Raw genomic sequence first — 19,483 nt, 5'->3', positions numbered from 1 at the left:
TTCTTCAAAAAATACATGGGGACCTCGTGATTGTTGCAAGGAGGGGCATCAAAAACCATCCACCATCTATCCCAAAAATTGTTTCTAATAGCATTGTGTATGCACCAATGGATGGGGAATCATTTAGTACCCAATCTAACAGTATTTTGCTGACCAAGTTTTCTAAATAATGCACATATACTACCTTTTGGTATTTCTTCTTTTTTAACATCTTCATATGACAATTTATTTGCATAAAATCTTTTTTGTTCATCCCTCTTAACCCACCAAATATCTAACTAACCACTAACTGAGGCTATCTGGGTGTTAATGGATTCGAGGGATGATGCCAATTGAGCCCTCATTAGATTGGTTTGCCTGGATTCTTTCAACCGAGCAATGAGTATTTCTAATTCAGTTTTGCCTCTCTCTATTTCATTTATTATATTTTCTCGTGTACCTGATGGAGGTCTTGCAATTGGTTCGAGTTGTGGAATTTGTTGTTCTTCTTGAGGAGGGTTTTGGTTTTGAGGGTTTTGAGGCTCTTGTGGATTTTTTGGTTGATTATGGACATTTCCTGATAAAAAATCAATTGAAATCCAAATAAATAAACAAATCTAAATGAAATTTGTAAAAACTCTACAAAAAAATATAAAAAACCTACAAAACAATATGAAAAACATATTAAACAATGAAAAGTTAAGTTTATATCACTTATGACATCATCGTGGGTGTGCTTGTTGTCTTTGATTTCATTGGTAAGGAGGCATATTAGCAAATGATGGTGAAAACTTGGGTTTTTGACCCGTGTACATGTTCTTCTTTATGGGAATAGCAAAAAATGAAGATAAAAATGATGGGCTACAGGTCTATAGCCCATCATATATACTTTTTTGATTATGCAAATAGCATGTACACACTATTGAAATGGGGAAAAAAGAAAAAACCTTATCACCTTTTTGGTACCACAACTCGGTGCATATGCCCTTATACCTTCTAGATTGTCAAGTCGACCCAAATTCAAATTACAATCACCAATATTCATCATCATAGTTGGCTAGAGTCAATACATAAAGTAATTAAGCTTCATGTATGCCAAAATAAGAAAAATCCTTCATAAGCCAACCCTACTTAGTAGAAACTAACTTTGGAACAATTCTCTATGTTAGCCAATAGAAGCTTGGTCAATACTACAAACTTGCATAAATACTTTGGCAACTGAGTGAACTTGGTGACTACTAACTCCCTCCAAATTTCCCTTCTTTAACTAAGTGAGCTCGGATAACACTCTCTTTTTCCTAAATTCCTTCAATGCCTGAGTGAGCTCGGTAGACACTGTCATTTGTTCAAAGTAAACCTATAAATGCTCGGTAGAGAAGGAAAACTATCTTCACTGACCAAGTGAGATTAGTAAGAACTGTCTGTGAATTGATATGACATTTTTGTAACATCAAAGACAACACATAATTAATCAATTGTATCCAACATCATCATCATTAATATAGGAAAAGACTCGATCTGCTAAAAGTGACAAGTTATCCCATGGATTATGTTGAGTCTCGTAGATGTTAAATTTTTTCTTCTTTCTTCTTAGATGTGTTTCTTGCAATGCACACATAGGGAAGAGCAGTAATGGCTACTAAAATTTTAAGGATCTCACTACCAAGAGATACATACTCGATGAATAGAGTTATAGATATCATATTTTTCCTCTGTAAGGATTGATTAGAGCTGCTCAGAAGCTCATATTGTAGGCTTGCTATAGAATGTATTGTAGATGGTCAAACTTATTACATGCTAGTGAAGAGACATTTAAGGAAATGGAAATCTCATCAAGCAACATGGCCTATGAAAAAATTGAAGGCTAAGGGATTCTATAGTTGAAGTTCATCTCATTCTGAAATTGATTTTGTAAGAAATCAATGATTTTCAAGCCATTTCTAGTCTACTATCAATAACTATTCAAATTAATAAATCACATTTAAAGAATATACTACTACTCTATTTGGTTATCATTTCAACCATAGTTTAAAATATCTCGAAGAAGGTCTGCACGGTGAGAAAATACATCCTGCTTGACCAAAAAATACATAGCTTTTGTGTCAAAATCTCAACTTAGAAGTTGGTGATATATCATTGAGAATTTGCATACTTCTCTTGAGAAGTTGAAAAAATCTCATGGCCAGCCTAAGAAGATACCATTTAGTGGCCCATTTAAAAATTTTCAGCCTTTGGATGAGAGGAGAAGGGTTTTGGTTGAGATAAATAGTCATTAGAAACCTTGTAGATTTATTGCAAGTAGATATGGAGTATATTCAAAGAGATATTTCAAGAAAATACTAGCTTGAATGAGGGTGATTTAGCACTAGGATTAGTGGATTGGATGAAAATCAAGAAGAGGGTAGTGAGATTAAAGACACTGAGAGTGAGGATATAGATGAGGAGGACTCATTTCTACTGCTAGCACCAACTATATCCAGGATGGATATTGAGTCACAACTATAGCCACAGTAATAGTGGACTACTAGGGCTAGATCCCCTCCCACTCCCATAGTTTTTATTAGAGCTACTAGGAAGGGGAAGAGGAAGATGTCCACTATTTTAATATTTTACTTGACATTTATATTTTTTTATCTTTTTACAAAGACAATTTTCTATTTTTATATTGCTTCAGAATTCAGAGTCTGACTATGGTTGTCAGTCATCAACTTTCTAGATGAGGATTAGGATGTGATTTCTCCTTAATTAGGGTTTAGTGGAAAGGTTTCATCTTTAGGATTTTTGAAGATCAACTATCTCAAGCCACTTGTATAGGTCATAAATTGATCCTAGAAGCCAAATTTTATGTATTTTAAGTACCCAAGTGGTATGTGTATGGGTTAGGAACATTTTCCACCCTTCTAGAACTTCCTAGCAACATTTATGACCCCTAAAATATCTCAATTTCTCTTTATTGCAAAAATGGATCATCTCCATGAGGTTACCCAAGTTTTCACTCTTTCAAAAGGTTGTCTTGATGATAGGGGCAAGTGGAGAGACCGTAGGAGGCTTAAAGTCAAGTTTGGAGTTATTGGTATTTTGGGTAGATAAGTTTAGAGCTATTTAGAGTCCATCTGAAGAGTTGAGGGTTGTTTACTCATTCTCTACATTTAGGGCCCATTTGGAAATGAGAATACAAATGGAATAGGCATATTGAAATCCTTAAAATTTTGAATTCTTTGTTTGGATGCACCAAAATGGAATTGGAATACGAAATAAAATACATTTCTAGATTTTGCCCAAAAATGAGGTTTTGTAATTCCACCTAAATAGGTGGAATTGGAATACATATTCTTATTCCAGCTTTATTTATTTTAGAAAACATAAATTTTTTAGTCCGCAAAATCTTGCTTAACCAAAAAAAGAATAGGAATATGTACCTCCATTTTCTATTCTAGGATAGCTATTCCTATTCTGCTATTCCTATTCCAAGAGCCAAACGAGCCCTTAGAGAAGTCAAGTTTGGAATTGCAAGAAGGAGAGGATTTATCTCATCTCAAAATTTATTGTCATAACCTTTGAGAAGGTAGGTTCTCCATTGCCATAAATATGTTCTTTGTTCATTGCTAGTATGTGTTGAATTTTTACATATTATAGCATGTTTGTGTTTGTATCATGTGAAGGATGGGTATTGTGGGTTTTATTTGATTTCTTTTCATGTTTCTTTTCCTTTTTTTATTATGGAAACTATCAAAAGATTGTTGGTATTGCTCACCCTTGGATAGGACAAAAGTGGCTATGTATGGGGGAAAGGCTTAGTTAGATCCCAATAGTGTAGAGTCTCTTCTCATGTTGAGGAGATGGAGGAAGCAAGGTGTTACAGAACCTTTCTTGTCAATGTAAAACTGATTTTGATCTGGGGAAACAATGCGCAAAAGGAATGGAAGTTTATGTGATTTGGTAGCCTAGGAAGAGGCATATGATTGTGTTCTTGATTGACATCTTCTACGTGGAAAAATCCACCTTATCCCTAGTCATAAGTTTATTATGAAATCTATTGTGCATACCTTGAATGAGAATTATATGTTGGGTTATGTCATTGTATTTGGATTATGAATATCACCCGATTGGTTACTAGTTCTCCTAGCTTGGTGGGTGGCCTTTCGAAGCCTACAATGGGAGGTGAGCTATCCATGGTTGTTCTATGTGTTTGAAGATTGCTTGGATAGATTCTCAATAGAGAAACCTGATTTTGGAGTTTTGATGATGTTCTTTGAGTCACCTTGTGTGGATATTTATCCATTATTTCAATCTCTTTTGTATTCTTACCTTCATGTAATGAGGAAAACATTGTATCTTGATTTTGGTTATGAAAGGGATCCAATATTGTGAATTGCATATTTATTAATAAGATAAATTCATTCCATGAAGAATCATGCATGGCATCATTATGTTATGTAACATACCCCTTACAGCTTCATGATTGACCTTGGTTTTTGAATGTAATGGAAAAACATAATAGCTACATGTTGAATTTACTCTTCACTCATCTCCATGTAATTTGAATTACAAAAATGGAAATGAAAGATTGATATTAGCAAGTTCATGATTCTTGCATAACAGTACTAAATCCAAATATAGATAGGACCCTAAGATTCTTAATTAATCCAGTGCTCATTTTAATACATGTATTTCATTGTTCATTTTAAAATTGGTGGAATAGACCCACTTAATAAGTCTCCTAGAAGAACTAACACATTTAACCTATGGATTTCCTAAGTTGTTAAATTAATTTTCTAAGCCCTTTGGAAATTAAATTATGCTATCCTTATGTTCTCTCAATGCTCACCTAATCTAAAGGTTCATAATAATAGTCACTAGGGAAGAAAAAAAAAGAAAACAAGACAAAACTTCCCAAAATGCATATTCCTCATACATTTTTTGGGAGAGCATTTTTCTCTTTGGAAAATGTATAGGCAATATTACTATCATCAAAAGTGAAATCACATGGAATATCCTTTGAATTATTCTCTTTCAAATTTTAAAATACAAGTATATTAGGAGGTAAACTAAATATAGACATTAAAGTCTTTAAGGCACTCATTCCCTTATTACTTATCCTTTTGTTTTAATATGTTAGTGAGAAAATAAAAAAGAGGGGATGGCACAGCAGGTGGTCCTCACCCCACCTCATATCATTGTTATCCAAGTTGGATGCAGGCCTTGATAGATGCATAAATGAAGTCAATTTTTTTTAAATGCATGTCCTTTTCATGCCCCACCCTCCTTGACACTGGCTATGGTTAAACTTATTTTCACCTAGCCATTGTCCTACATGTTGCCTATGTTCGCTGACAAGCATAGTTAGTGAAATAAGTTTATATTGTCATGCAAGATTAAATTCAAATTATAAGTAATACTTTATTCTTTTTTATTGAAACCATTTTCATATATTTTAAAGTGTGAAATTTTAAAGAATATTAATCATTTGTATTTTTAGAATGACATGTAAAAAATATATAATTTAGTTAAATTTTACATTATTAAAAATTTATCTATGACTTGATAATTATTATTTCATAATTGCTTAAATAATTAAAATAACTAATATATAATTAATATTTAAATGAAGCATGTTCTTGAATTTTACAAAATAGAGTAATTATAAAATATTGAAAATAATCATTAAATTAGACAAAATTAATTTAACTGATATCTATATTAATATTTCTAATTATAATTAGACTTAAATTTTCTATACTAATATTTATGTTACAGTGTATTATAGAATTTTTTTTTGAAAATAAAAAATTTAAGAAACTGTTTTGATTTTTTTTAAAATTATATATACTTTAAAATGTTTAATTTCATTTATTAGAACTTTGAGTTTTTTTATTTGTAAAAATAAATTATTATAAAATGTCAAAACGAATAAGATAATGTTAAAAGAAATAAGATGAATGAAAATATTTATATTTACATAAAATATTAATAAAATTGTTATAAAATATTTATAAAATTAATTAATTAATTAAAGGCAAAATTAGATTTTAAATTTTTTCAAAAAAATAAGAATGATTTTATATTGATTAATTTATCTTCTTTAATACATTTTTTAATAATTTGAGATTGATATGTTCCAAAAATTAAAAAGTATGAATAAAGGAAGTTAAATTTTTTTATCTATAGTTCTATTACATAAATTCAAATAGACGTACTTATATGCATAATGCCCTCTATAAGAAAAATATTTAATATAAATTTTTACTTGTACTTAAACTAATATTACATAATGTTAAAAATTTACAATATTTAAAAAAAAAGTAATATTAGATTTATATATTTTAGAAATTAAATTATATAATTATAGTTTATTTTTATAAACATTTATAAAATATAATATTGATAAAAGCTATTAAATTAGAAAAATAAATTTGTAGCTTTAAATTATATTGAAACTTTACCAATTTAATATTTATTTATTATTATATAATTAATTCAATTCAAATTGTAACTATTTAAATATTAAAATAAAAAATGTCACTTACTTTAGTCAATAGGCTATATGTGGGAACTTTGTTCCTGTAAAATTGCTTTTTTGGCTGGAAATTTGTCAACCTTTGACCGGGAAACTATCAACCATTGCCATTAATTATTTTCTGACCAGTTTTATCTCACTCCAACTTTAACTCTATTTTTTTGCCTATTTATTTAATTTAATTAGCTATTATCTACACTATTAACTCTTTTTTTTTTGGCAAAACTTTATATTTATATTAATAATCAACTGGTTCAAAGGGCTCCCGGAGAAAGAACCAGGAAATAAAACTCCATTCATAACCCATTTACAACAAGGAATAGAGTTTATCTGATTTAGACCTAAAGCTACCCAAGATTTCTTTACAAAGAGATGCCAAGGAACTAGATTACAAAGGAAGGGAAGAGAACAAACTGCCGACAAAATATGGGCCTAGGCAGAAATATCCTCATACATTACAAGAGTGATAACACCCATAACCCAATTATATATGAAATACATGGATACAATACATTTTTGAATCTAATCCACATATATGGGCCATCATGAAGAATCCAAGAAGATGCATGTAGACACCTCAAAATTGTAGCTAGCCAAAATGAGTAGGAGCAGCAAGCCTCAAAAGGCAATATGATATCCAATGAAAGAACTAACCAAAGAACCTACAAGTTAGTCGAGCCAAAAAAGAATAAGCATATGAAAAAACTTATGAGATGCCAACCCCCAAAGCCACATTGAGAGGGAGGGGAAAAAACAATGGACTCCATAACATATCAACATGTTCAAGAATGGGATCAATAGGACCAATAAGGGGAGAGGAAACAAAGGGAGAAAATGAGGAAGCTACATCAAAAGGGAGACCCATTGAATGACAAAAAGGAGATGAAGGCATGGGAGAACCAGCACCAGCCCCTGGGCTTGGAAGATGGTTTCGGTAGTGTGAGAGAATGCCAAGAATTGCATAAGATGATCAAGGGCAAGATGGAAGAAGTGGAAATGTAGTCTTTAATTGCAACAAGGACCATAACATGCTTGTCCAAATGAAGAAGAAGCTAATGCGGGTATAATCCAAAAACAAATGCTTCCACCTGCTAGAGATTGTACTTCTAAACTACAATGAGAAGGGAATTATAATGCAAATAATGTGGGAAAATAACCCAATTAGCAATTGAAACCAGCAATGATTAGGATTGAGACAAATCAAGTAAGTTTGAACAAAAGATGGAGACGATTTGGGATGGGAATATAATTTTTCCAAAATGGGGGGACAACATAGATTCCCCAATAAGTCGATGAATACACGTAGCACATTTTAGAAAATGAATATAAAACATAGTCACAAGGAATGCATCATTGGTAACGCCCCAAGAGGGAACTTCAAGCCCAGGAGTAGGAAGATGCATGAAGAGATTGAAAGGCTGAAACTTATCTACATAATGACTGAAAACCATAGCAAACAATCAGCAGGAGCAAAATAAGGGATAAGCCAAAAGACCCAGATAAAGAGAAATATATAATAGGGAGGGAAGGAGAAAAAATTTCCCATTCAAAAATATGATTGCAAAATAGATATCATGAAGTACACCAAATCGAGAAAAGGACAAAGATCTATTGTATGCAAATGAGTGGGAATGAGCCAAGCTATCAAAACACCTGCATACTCATGAAACAAACATTAGATATAAGTGTTGAGATGTGCAAAGAAAAAGAGAAGGAAGGATATTATGAGATCAATTCATTATCATCAATCCATACAAAGATGACATAAGATGGAATAAATATGTTAGCATAATGGTCAGTCACAAACGAGGTGACAAAGAATTTAAATAGACTCAAATTGTATCAAATTAAAGATCACCAAATGAGATGTTGGAGTCACATTAGTAGATGGATAAATAATATGACAATCATCTACCCCATAATTAGCAAGAAATTCTACTAAAGAATTACCTTCACAGAATGTGTGAGTGAGAAGTGTAGAACAAGAATTAGTATGCAAAGAACATTAACAAATAAAGTAAACATTCACAAACCAAAAACTAAATTCACATATATGCTTAGACAAAGAAAGAGGACAAGAAGTGCAAACCTCACAAGAGAAAACACTCCATGCTTTCTTGATTCTGTAGATGTGTCCTTTTTCTGTGGATGTATGCTCAAGATGCTCAAAAGCTTCTTCAATGGAGATGGGTAATGGAAAATTGGTAGCTTTGTGAGCTCTCAATTTGGCATTATAAGGGTAATGTTGATGGCTTTGGTTCTCAAAATAGCATGGTAACTTTAGCTCAAAGATTGTTGATGAAATGGCTTGGGATGGGATTCAATTTATAGGCTAAGGGGTAGAGGGATGGAGGGCTTAGATGCAAGGATGGATGAAGGCTTAAGGAGGGCTAGGATGCACTCAAAGGAGAGCACATGGATTGTGCTTGTTTAGCACCAATGGGAAGGTGACACTTGTCACAAGGAGGATGAGTGTGAGAGGGTATGGTAAAGGGTTGGTTAAAGGCATGATGAGTGGGGTTGAGTATGTAAGAGGGATGTAAGAGGAATGAGTGTGGAAGAGGGAAGAGTGTGGAAGATGGGTGTAAGAGTCATGAGTGGGCTTGTAAGAGTCTTTATGTTTTGTAAGAGCACTCGTGACTTAGTAGTTGGGTTTTTTGAGGGGAGACTTTGGTTTGGATTAGGAAAGTCTTAAACTTGTTTAAGGAATGTGACAACATTAGGGGGTGGATTAGGCTTGGGTTTAGGATTAGCTTAGGGATGTTAGAGATGTGCAAGTGGATGGCATTAATGAGGGTGGGTGAGTTAGTGGCTAAGCTTGGTTAGTATGGGTGGATGGGGTGGATTAGGCTAAATGGAGGATTAGAGATAGGTTAGGGGTTTTTGAATTTGAGGATTTCATTTATCAAATAGATTTATTTAATAAATGGGGATTTTTGGAATTAGATAGAAGAATAGGATTTAATTGATAAATAATAGATTATTTGATTTATCAATTAGGACTATAGATGATTAATTAAATTAATCAACTAGGGGATGACAAAGGATTAATTAAATAGAAATTTAATTAATAATGCCTTTTTAGATAACTAAATAGGATTACTAAAATAGTGTAATCAAATTTAGGTGTCTACAAGAAGAACATTAGAAAAAGAGCCAAGAAGGGATCATATCTGTGATAACACAGTGAATTTTCCTTTAAAATAAGTTCTCTGAATGCATGCATTAATAATTACAAAGGAATCCCCTTCTACATGGATATAATGCACACAAAGTCACTTACTAGTAGAAAGACCCTATAATAAAGCAAGAGCTTCAACAAGATTGTTAGTACCTAGGGTAATAGAGAAAGCTTCAAAATAGATAGCAGAGCCAAGGTAATCATGAAGAGAAAAATTGATCCTAGAATTACCTAGATTACCCTTAGAAGAGCCATTCAAATTTAGTTTGATAAAACCAGCTTGAGGAGGGGACCATTTAATAGAGGCTTGAGATTGAAGTCTATCCTTAGGACAAAGGGGAAATGGGAGAGAAGGGAACTTCAATCCCATCCAACTTTTAGACATAATATTATCCCAAGAAGAGAAACCCTGCTCCCCCATAAATTTATATGTATAAGAATTCATAACTTCAATAATGGAATGATGCATATTATTAAGCACAGTCTTTAGAGAAGAAGGTGAATTATGAAATATATGCTTAGTTCTTTCCCACCAAATAGCCCATAAAACTAGAGATGGAGAGAAAATCCAAATACATGAAAACATGGACTTAGGATACAAAATAGGCCAAGCTTGAAAAAGGTCCCACACAATTTAAGGAAGAGTTATCAGAAAGTCAAGCTTTCCCAAGACAAAGAGCCAACAATCCCAAGCAAAGGGACAATTAATAAAGAGGTGGTCCAATCGATTCAAGGGCCTAATTGCATAACACACATGAAAAATCATTAGCAATGTTGAGCCTAGATGACCTTTCACTTGTGAGGACATGATGTCTTAAGACAAGATAGGTAAAACACCTAGCCTTGGGAAGGACAGAGTTATGCCAACAAAAATAGAACACCCTTTGTTTCGATTTGACATTTTGAGAGGTAGAAATCAATTCATACCCCAACTTAACAAAATTCTTACCATCTAGAGATGGACACCAAAAAATTTCAATTAGAAGATTGAGAAAAGAAAATAGATTGATTTGAAAGAAAAAAAATTAGCAAAAGAAGCATCATGGGAATCAATGGGAAGGAGGGAGAAGTCAAGCTAAAGGACAGATCTAGAATGAATAGAAACCACAGAGACATAATTAACAAGTTTTAATCCCCAACATGTAATTGAGCCACTTTCCAAATATCAATGAAGGGTTGAATGGTGTAAAGTGGAGGTAAACCATTCCATGCGTCTAGCCAGAAATTGACCAATTCACCATTGTGGACTTTCCAAGAGATAGAGGAGCTAATAATATGTCGAGACTTAACAATAAAATTCCAAATGGCTAAACCTTTTGGGGGATCTATAACTATTAAGATTCTAGTTGGGTCATGATTATCAATATATTTTTCTTGCATCAATCAACATCATTTAGCATAATGTTGAGAAAACAATTTCAAAACAAGTTTACCACCAAAAGCCAAATTGCAAGCAACCAAGTTGTGAAGACTAACACCACCAATAGAAGGTGAGGAAGAAACTTTTGATAAAGATATGAGAGGGAGTATATTTTCACCCATCATATTGGCAGTTCAAGGAAAAACTTGGATTAACTTATCAATTTGACCAAGGATAGATTTTGGGGCTTGCAAGACTGAGAAATAATAATTAGGTATGGTTGATAATATAGTTTTGATTAACAAGATTCTACTAGAAAGGGATAACCATCTAGCCTTCTAGGCCAACACCCTGGATTTAATCCAATTGACAACTAATTGCCAATAAGCAGCCTTGTTTGACCCAATGAAAAAAGGGACACACAATTAAGTAGATGGGAGAACATTAGATGAAAAACCAAGAATCCTGGTAATCCTATTAGCAAGAGTAGGATCAATATGAAAGTAATATATTTTAGATTTTTGTGGATTAACTTTTTGGCCTGATGCCAAGCAATAAATATCAACAACTTTGCAGATTTGTTTGGCCTCAAGAAGGGATGTCATACCAAAGAGAAGTGTACCATCAACAAATAGAGAGTGTGTGACTATAATAAATATATGTAGAATGGTAACACCTAGCCATGAACCAACCAAATGAGAAACATTAATAGCTCAACTTAAGGCCTCAACCATAATAATAAAAAGGGAAGGGGACAATGGGTCACCTTGACTTGCCCCTCGAGATGCAAAGAAATAGCCCGCAGCAAAACCATTAATTAAAATAGAGAAATGGGCACCAAAGACACAATCCAAAATCTATTTACACCTAAATGAATTTAAAAAAAATAGCAAACTTCTTTAGAAAAGTGAAAAAGTAAGAAAATCAAATTATTAGAGCAGCAAAAGGAAAAACCCTAGGTTTGCATACGTGATTGGCATCGATACTCAAGCTCATTCGAATGAACATTCCAAAGAAAGGTTCTCTTCAACTATCCAAGACTCTCAAAATTCCAAATATGCAATTGAGATGACAAATAGCTTCTCCATCCTGGAGAAATTTGAAGGACAATATCATCAAAGCCAGCAAATCCAACAAGGGGCACACTTGCAACAAATTCCTTCAAATGGATAAAGACTTGCAACTGCAATTTCTATTAATTTCCTAAGCCTACTAGGTAGACCTCGTGCTTTCTTCACCATTTATAGCTTAGAAAATTAGTTTAGGGTATTCATCTTAACTAAGTATGCCCTCCCTCACTTTCACAAGTTTCCCCCAAAACCTATAAATTCATATTTCCATTCGTCTTATACTCAACCTCATTCAGATAGGCTTAGGTTTCTTCTAACATCTGATATTAATACTCTGAGTGCATATATCCCCCCACATCATCGTCCTACAATGGAAATGGCCCATTCTCCATCAAACCCTAAGAATCTTCATAGTCCATAGTCCCTGCCAAAATTTGAAGATAGCCCCTTTGTTATATCTAATAAGGAAGTTGATGATACTTAGCTTGAATGTCAAAAGGTAGGAATTTTTGTAGTTTGGAATGGTCCTAAGAAAGATATTTCCCTTCTCTCTGACTGGCTAGAAGAAAATTGCAATGAACATGTAAGTATATCTCACTTTTCTAATAGAATTCTCCATTTACATTTTTTGGATGATTATGTTAAAAAAGAATTTATTTTAGCTTCTGAGTGTTTTTTCAAAGGGCATGTTGTTAAATTTGTAGAATGGTCTCCTAATTTTAGTATAGATAGGTTAGATTTTATGATACCAAAAAGGTTTAATATCCAATCTCTACCTCCAGAGTTGCTCCAAATAGAGATACTTAGGTCTCTAGGATCTACATTAGAAGAGCTTATTAGTATTGATTCTACCTTTCAGTGTTGTAATAATGTGAAATTGCTCATCAAGAGAAAGTTAAACTAGTCAACACAAATAAATAGGAAAGTGGTAACTAACAAAGCTACATCTTTGAAGGTAAAATATCAAAGATTATAAGATTAAATGACAATAACAAAATTAAATTCAAGACACTCCCCCTAACTTTAGATATCAATAGTAAATTCCCATGGATAAGAATCTTGAGGAAGAGAAAGAGTCAAAGGAATCTAGATTAGGACATTTCTACAGCTTCACATGATCAATTTGAGTTTCAGATAGAACCATTTTGCACAAAAGGGGCAGGTAGTGGAAGGATAGATGAAGTGCCAACAGAGAAAGTTAAGTTAAAATTAGTCATAGTGGCCGATCACAAGAAGAGCCTAGAAATGTCAAAAGAGGACAAGCTCATTAGGAAATAGAGATCTAAAGGAAAGAAAAGAACTTCAAAAAGTAGCTTGGGACAAAGTAAAATAATGGAAGATGGCAAAGTCAAGAAAAATAAAGGAAATAGAGATCCACTACAATCACAAGAGCAACTGGCATGTAAAGAAAAGGAAGTGGAGAATTTAAAGTCTATGATAGAAAAGTTTAGGAAATAGATTCTTCTCATAATAAAGGTTCTGTTGGTGTTTGAAAATGTTACCCATTTCCAATTACCCTGATGAGAACAAATCACATCTAGGGGCAGCTAACTCCCATTTTCAACATGCCCATTCAGACACCAGGCCAACTATAAGGCTATACTCCTTTTGCACTTTAGGCTCTGCAAAACCTAGGCGAGTGAACCTCTTTAGATATGACTATGTGACCAGTGCAATAACCATATTTAGGATCTAGAATCATAGATGAAACCCCTAATATCTCCTAGTGGTTTATGAAACAACATAGATTCTACAATAGCTAGGTGCAAACCGATATTATTCATAAACTGAGTGAGGGTTAAAACTTTTATGTCCACTTCAACATGAAGGGAAAATATTGATTTATATTGAGGAAAGACAACATGTTCAATATGCAGCAAAAACTTTTAATGATCCTATAAAAGACTAGAGCCTTATCCATTAGGGCAATCCTACACTCCAGAATTATGCATCCTTGAACATCAATTAACATATGGCATACGTTAATACATTCATGTTCAGTATGTTCATCTTATGAATTAGACAACAATATCCAACATAACCCCATACTTTCTCACATCCTTCTTAATTGAATCTGCAACCTTGTCTGAAACCACAAGCAATTATATGACTCGTTGAGTTAAAGGCAAGCAAATTTCAAACATACAACCGGGCAATTGCAGATAGGTTCAAGATCTTTGTTCTTGAACATATAACATTACAAACTCAACAAGAAAGGAGACAAAATTATATTGAAATTCAAAACCTTCTGCACATTGTATTTATCTCCTTGAAATAAGTACATTAGGAATGCATAAAACAAGATACAAGATCACACTACCGAATCAGAACTATCTATGAAATCCATATGTTGTTCATACAAGACATGCTGGGTATGTGGCTTTCATAGCCTGAGCAGAGCTCTAAGAACTGGAAAAAATAGGAAAACCCACCCAACACCTCCTCCTCTCTCTCTAGCCTTGGGATCTCAATTAAATACTGTGAGATGCAACAAGCTTCAGGCATAGAGAACTGACAAGTGTCCCTTACAAAAAGATATCATAAGTTTGTAATGGAAGAAGGAAGAAAATGATTAACAGAACATTATGTAGATCAAATATTCTCCTGTAAGCTCCTTTTCTATTACCACTTTTTATTGATTCGGCTCTACCACTAATTTGTTGTGTGCGCAATTGCTAAGACCACCCTATTAATGACAAAATCAACTCTGAAAAATATGCACCAACCTAGGCCCGTGGGTTTTGTCAAGATGACTACTGAATGGGAATCATCTTTACTTCCCACTCTTTACTGATCATGCCAGGCTTCAAAAATAACAGAATCATTACCTAGCATGCAGTACAGAAGCTGGAAAACAATGTGGTTACAAAAAATAACAAAATAGGGATGCTCTGATCCCCAGCCACGTCTGCTTCTTTAACCAACTTCTTGCCAAAATTTTCCATCCACTGACACAACAAGGGGGGACACACACAAAAAATGGAAAAGATTATACCCAAGGGTATAAAATCTTCCTCGCCCTCTTCCAAAACTATGCACAGGGTCTCAAATATTTCTGCTACCCTGGCATAAAACTAAGATGCTTTGAAAATTTGTTTAAAAGATGATGTTTCTGCTAAAAAGGTTGTTAGCTTACAAAGTCTATTCCTTGTTCTTCTTACCACCTTGGTGACTTGACCACGACACCTGATTACTAGCTTTCCTCTATCAAAAAACCACACACAAGCATACAAAGCTAACCATTTTCCTTTTCTGAACCATCCTCTGATAATAAATAAATCATTTTTCAAAGTATCAGTGTCCCAAAATGCACTACTCTTAACGAACAATCCTCCCACTATCCATACCCTCAGACTTAGTGAAATCTTTAGAAACGTCCTTTGAATAAATCACCAGGACTAAAAAATGCAGAGACTATGGTATACAAATTTACCTGAAACCTTTTCTTTTATCTCTGTAACTTCTGCATTTTATTCTTGAGCCAACTACTTGACACTCATGCCAAATTTATCTCAATCCCAGCAGTAATTTTCCGTTCAAAGATGACTCACAAATTTCTACTCGCACAAGTTGATATTGGGAAAATCTCACTTGTTACACCCTATTCTTTACTTTCGCACACGAAGGTTTTCATGTCTTATTAATATGCCTAATGATACCACCTTCAATAGTAAAATATGCACTGTCGATCTTGAAGATTTTATAAGTTGAAACTGTGAGCATGACGACTTCTAAATCCACTAGGCAAGCTAGTCTAGGACAACCCAATCATAATTAACCATGTGTGCAATTTATCTTTTAGTGGGCGCTTCTTGCTTCTAAGAAATGCAAATGCGCAAGAACCGTAGATCTGAATTGAATCAATGACCTGAGTCTGTCCCACATATCAGGCTTACGCACTCTCGCATTTCTTATCTTGTGAACATGTTGATATAGTGGGCCAGTGCCCTCCATCGATCTAAAGAAGATCAACGGTTGATGAGAGAAATCTTGAATAACCATTGCACTGTTCCTTTATCACGTGACACTTCAAAATGGAATGATTTGGTTAATTGCGATATGGGTCCACAATCTTTTTACCCACATTATAAAATCATACGGATATAAAACAATGCAAGCAAGCACTGGCCCTTGATGCTGGCTTAGATCGATGGTGATTCAAATTTCAATAACAGGTGACCCATCACAATGATCCTGACCAATGAGAAAATACCTTTTATTGCATGTGTTCTGACAAACCTGACCACGGCATTCAAAACTTCGGTGCCCATGACATCATTACTTCCTCGCTTGGTCCAACTATGCCACGCGTTGCAAAGTGACATGCCCACAATATTTATCTACCTCTCATCTTGAAAATGCGGGTATGCCTCATCCGTTGATCTCACATAGATCTACGATGTTCATGACTTGTCTTCTTCGCTCGTACGAACATCTCCTTATGTCTTTATAAGGGATAGATGTCACTTATGCACTTGCCCACATTTCTTATCTTGCGAGCATGCTAAAAATGCGAGCCAGTGCCCTCTGTCAATCTAAACAAGATCTTCAATCGCCGAGACTTGCATTGTAAGTTTGAAAAGTAATTTTTTGGATTTAAAAATGCGTAAACCCTGATTACCTTAAACTTTAGAATAGGTTTAATCAAAACATTATTTCATGTTTGCCTAAGGTTTAAAAAGGCATGCCTTGAGCAAGAAAATGAGAAGGGGCTAAAGGATTTCAAAGGACGTGGTGGATTTGTATAAAATAATAGGTTCTTGACTAAAATCTGCATATTAAATGGGGTAGAAAGTAGATTTAGGATTTGTTCAAAATAAGACTTTTTCATATAACTCAGAATGAAAAATTATCATCATGGAAGGCTTAGGCAAACTGAATGAAAAGTGTCAGAGACATTGAACACTTTAAGGATCTCAAATGGAAAGTCGAGTGCATATTCAATTATGGGCATTCATAGGGCTTAACTTTCTCTAAATTTCAAAAGGATGCTCAAAATGGGAATGCAATTTTGAGCACCAATAGGTTCTACAGAGCATAATTTGAGTCCTTTAGGAGAAGATGTCAAAGATAGAATGGAATTAATATTACAAAAAACAAAGGTAGAATGGGACAATAAAGAGGGAAATATCGAAGATATAGAGAATTATTTATTATTTGATCCAAAAAGAAAAAGTGAAGATGAATATAAAACTTAGAAGGATAAGAGTAAAATAGAATAGGGCTAGGTGCAGGTGTAGACATAGATGATAGATGATAAGGAAGAAACTTTAGTCTCTCACAACTTATACAAGTTTTGGTAAACTCTAGCAACCTCAATAAGCTCTCCTTTCACTTTGGTCAATGAGCAAAATGATAAGGAAATTGATACAAGGAAAGAAGATAAGTCTCTTTCAAGGAAAGTGCAAGATTTCTTAAATAAGGATATCAATTTGGACCCAACAATGGAGAATATGAGCATATAACAATTAGAAGAAGACATCTGTAATCTTTTAACTGATGAATTAATTTAGGTATTAGCTTTGAGAACATTCACAAAAGTACTAAAGCTCAGAAGGAAGATTTAATTCAAAAGATTCTTAAATTAGGAGGTAACAATTATACCTGTATAGATCTTAGAAGAGATCTATTAATAATTGAAAATGAGGAAAATAATATAAGGCAAGCTTAGAAAAAGGAGCAAATAATAGGTATAGAGCATAATGAGAAAGGAAAAAGCATTGAAACAAAACAAGCTTAGATATAGAGGTGCAAAATCATAATGGGCTTATAAATTAGATTCTAAGAGAACTTGAAAATGAGGAATTAGATAGGAACCTTGGTGATAAGTCTACTACTATTCAGAATGCGAAATTTTTTTTAGATCAACTTGGGATTCAAATGAATCAAGAAGGTCTTAAATCTCCTAATTGCAACAAAATGAAAGGTAAAAGAGGAAGAAGATACTTAAAAGAACTCAAGGAAGTAGATGGACATAGTAGAGAACAACAAAAGATTGATCAGTTATTTAACAATGGGAAGGGGAAGTGCCTTCCCAAGGAGCCATGAGAATTACAACATGGAATGCTAGGGGTCTTAATGCCCCTAGTAGAAAAAGGTTACTAAAAAAAAATCTTAAAACTTTTAAATCTGATATTATTTTAATTTAGGAAACAAAATTAAATAAGTTAAAAGGAAATAAATTAGATAAGATGTTAGGTCTCTAAAATATTTTCTTTTAAGAGTTGATGGGGGCTTCAGGAGGATTAGGAATTTTTTGGAACCCCAGGAAGGTTTCCATAGATGTTTTAAATAGTACCAATAATTGGATTGGTGGTAGTGTACAGAGTTTAAAATTAGATCTTAAGTTTATTATCATTAATGTCTATGGTCCTATTAGTAATTTAGGAAAAAAAGGTTGTTTGGGAAGATATTGCCAAATTTATGAATAAATTTGAGGATAGTCCATTCCTAGTAGGTGGAGACTTTAATATGATTTTAAACATAAATGAAAAAGTGGGAGGGAGTTAACAAATCTCTCATGCATCCAAAGAATTCAAAGAATGGTGTGATAATAATAACATGATTGATATCCTAATTAGTAATGGGACTTTTACATGGAATAATAGGAGGAAAGATTTCTCTTACATTTTCCAAAAACTAGATAGGTTCCTTATTAAAGGTGATCTGGATGTTAACAATTTGTATTTTCAATCCTCAATCTTGCCGATTGTTAGGTCTAATCACTATCCATTAGATTTGAATTCTTTGAGCCACATAAACCTACTAGGAATCCATTTAAATGTGAAAAGATGTGGTTTTTAGACCCCAACTTCATCAATAATATAAAAGAGTGGTGGGCTCAAGATAACTTTGAAGGTTCAAAGATGTTCATTTTCATTTCCAAATTGAAAATGCTTAAGGAACAAATTCTCAGGTGGAACAAGGAGCACTTTAATAATATATTTAAAGAAAAACTAGAAATTGAAAAGCAACTAAAGGACTTAAACTTAGAAGTTATTAAGAAAGGTATGAACAATGATAGTTACATGTTGGAAAAGGAACTAGTGGCAAAGCAGGAGGATATTCTATTGAAAGATGAAACTTTTTGGAGACAAAAGTCAAGAGAGAGATGGTTAGAGGAAGGGGATTGAAATATGAAATTCTTTCACAACTCCACTATATACAACAGATCCAAGAGAAAAAGATCATGCATTAAAAATCACTTGGGTATCTTAATTGATAAACCTAGTGAAATTATAGTCACCTTTGTCGATTACTTTAAGAATATTTTAAACAATTATGAAGGGTCCAATAGAGCAGTGCAAGTTAAGCTCCTCAAAGTAATCCCAAAGATTGTTACAACAGAAGATAATAGGATTTTAAATAAACCTATT

This window comes from Cupressus sempervirens, chromosome 4, assembly GCF_028749045.1.
Source record: "Cupressus sempervirens isolate cs-2001-9-10 chromosome 4, ASM2874904v1, whole genome shotgun sequence".
Classification (NCBI taxonomy): Eukaryota; Viridiplantae; Streptophyta; class Pinopsida; order Cupressales; family Cupressaceae; genus Cupressus; species Cupressus sempervirens.
This window is presented reverse-complemented; position numbering follows the sequence as displayed.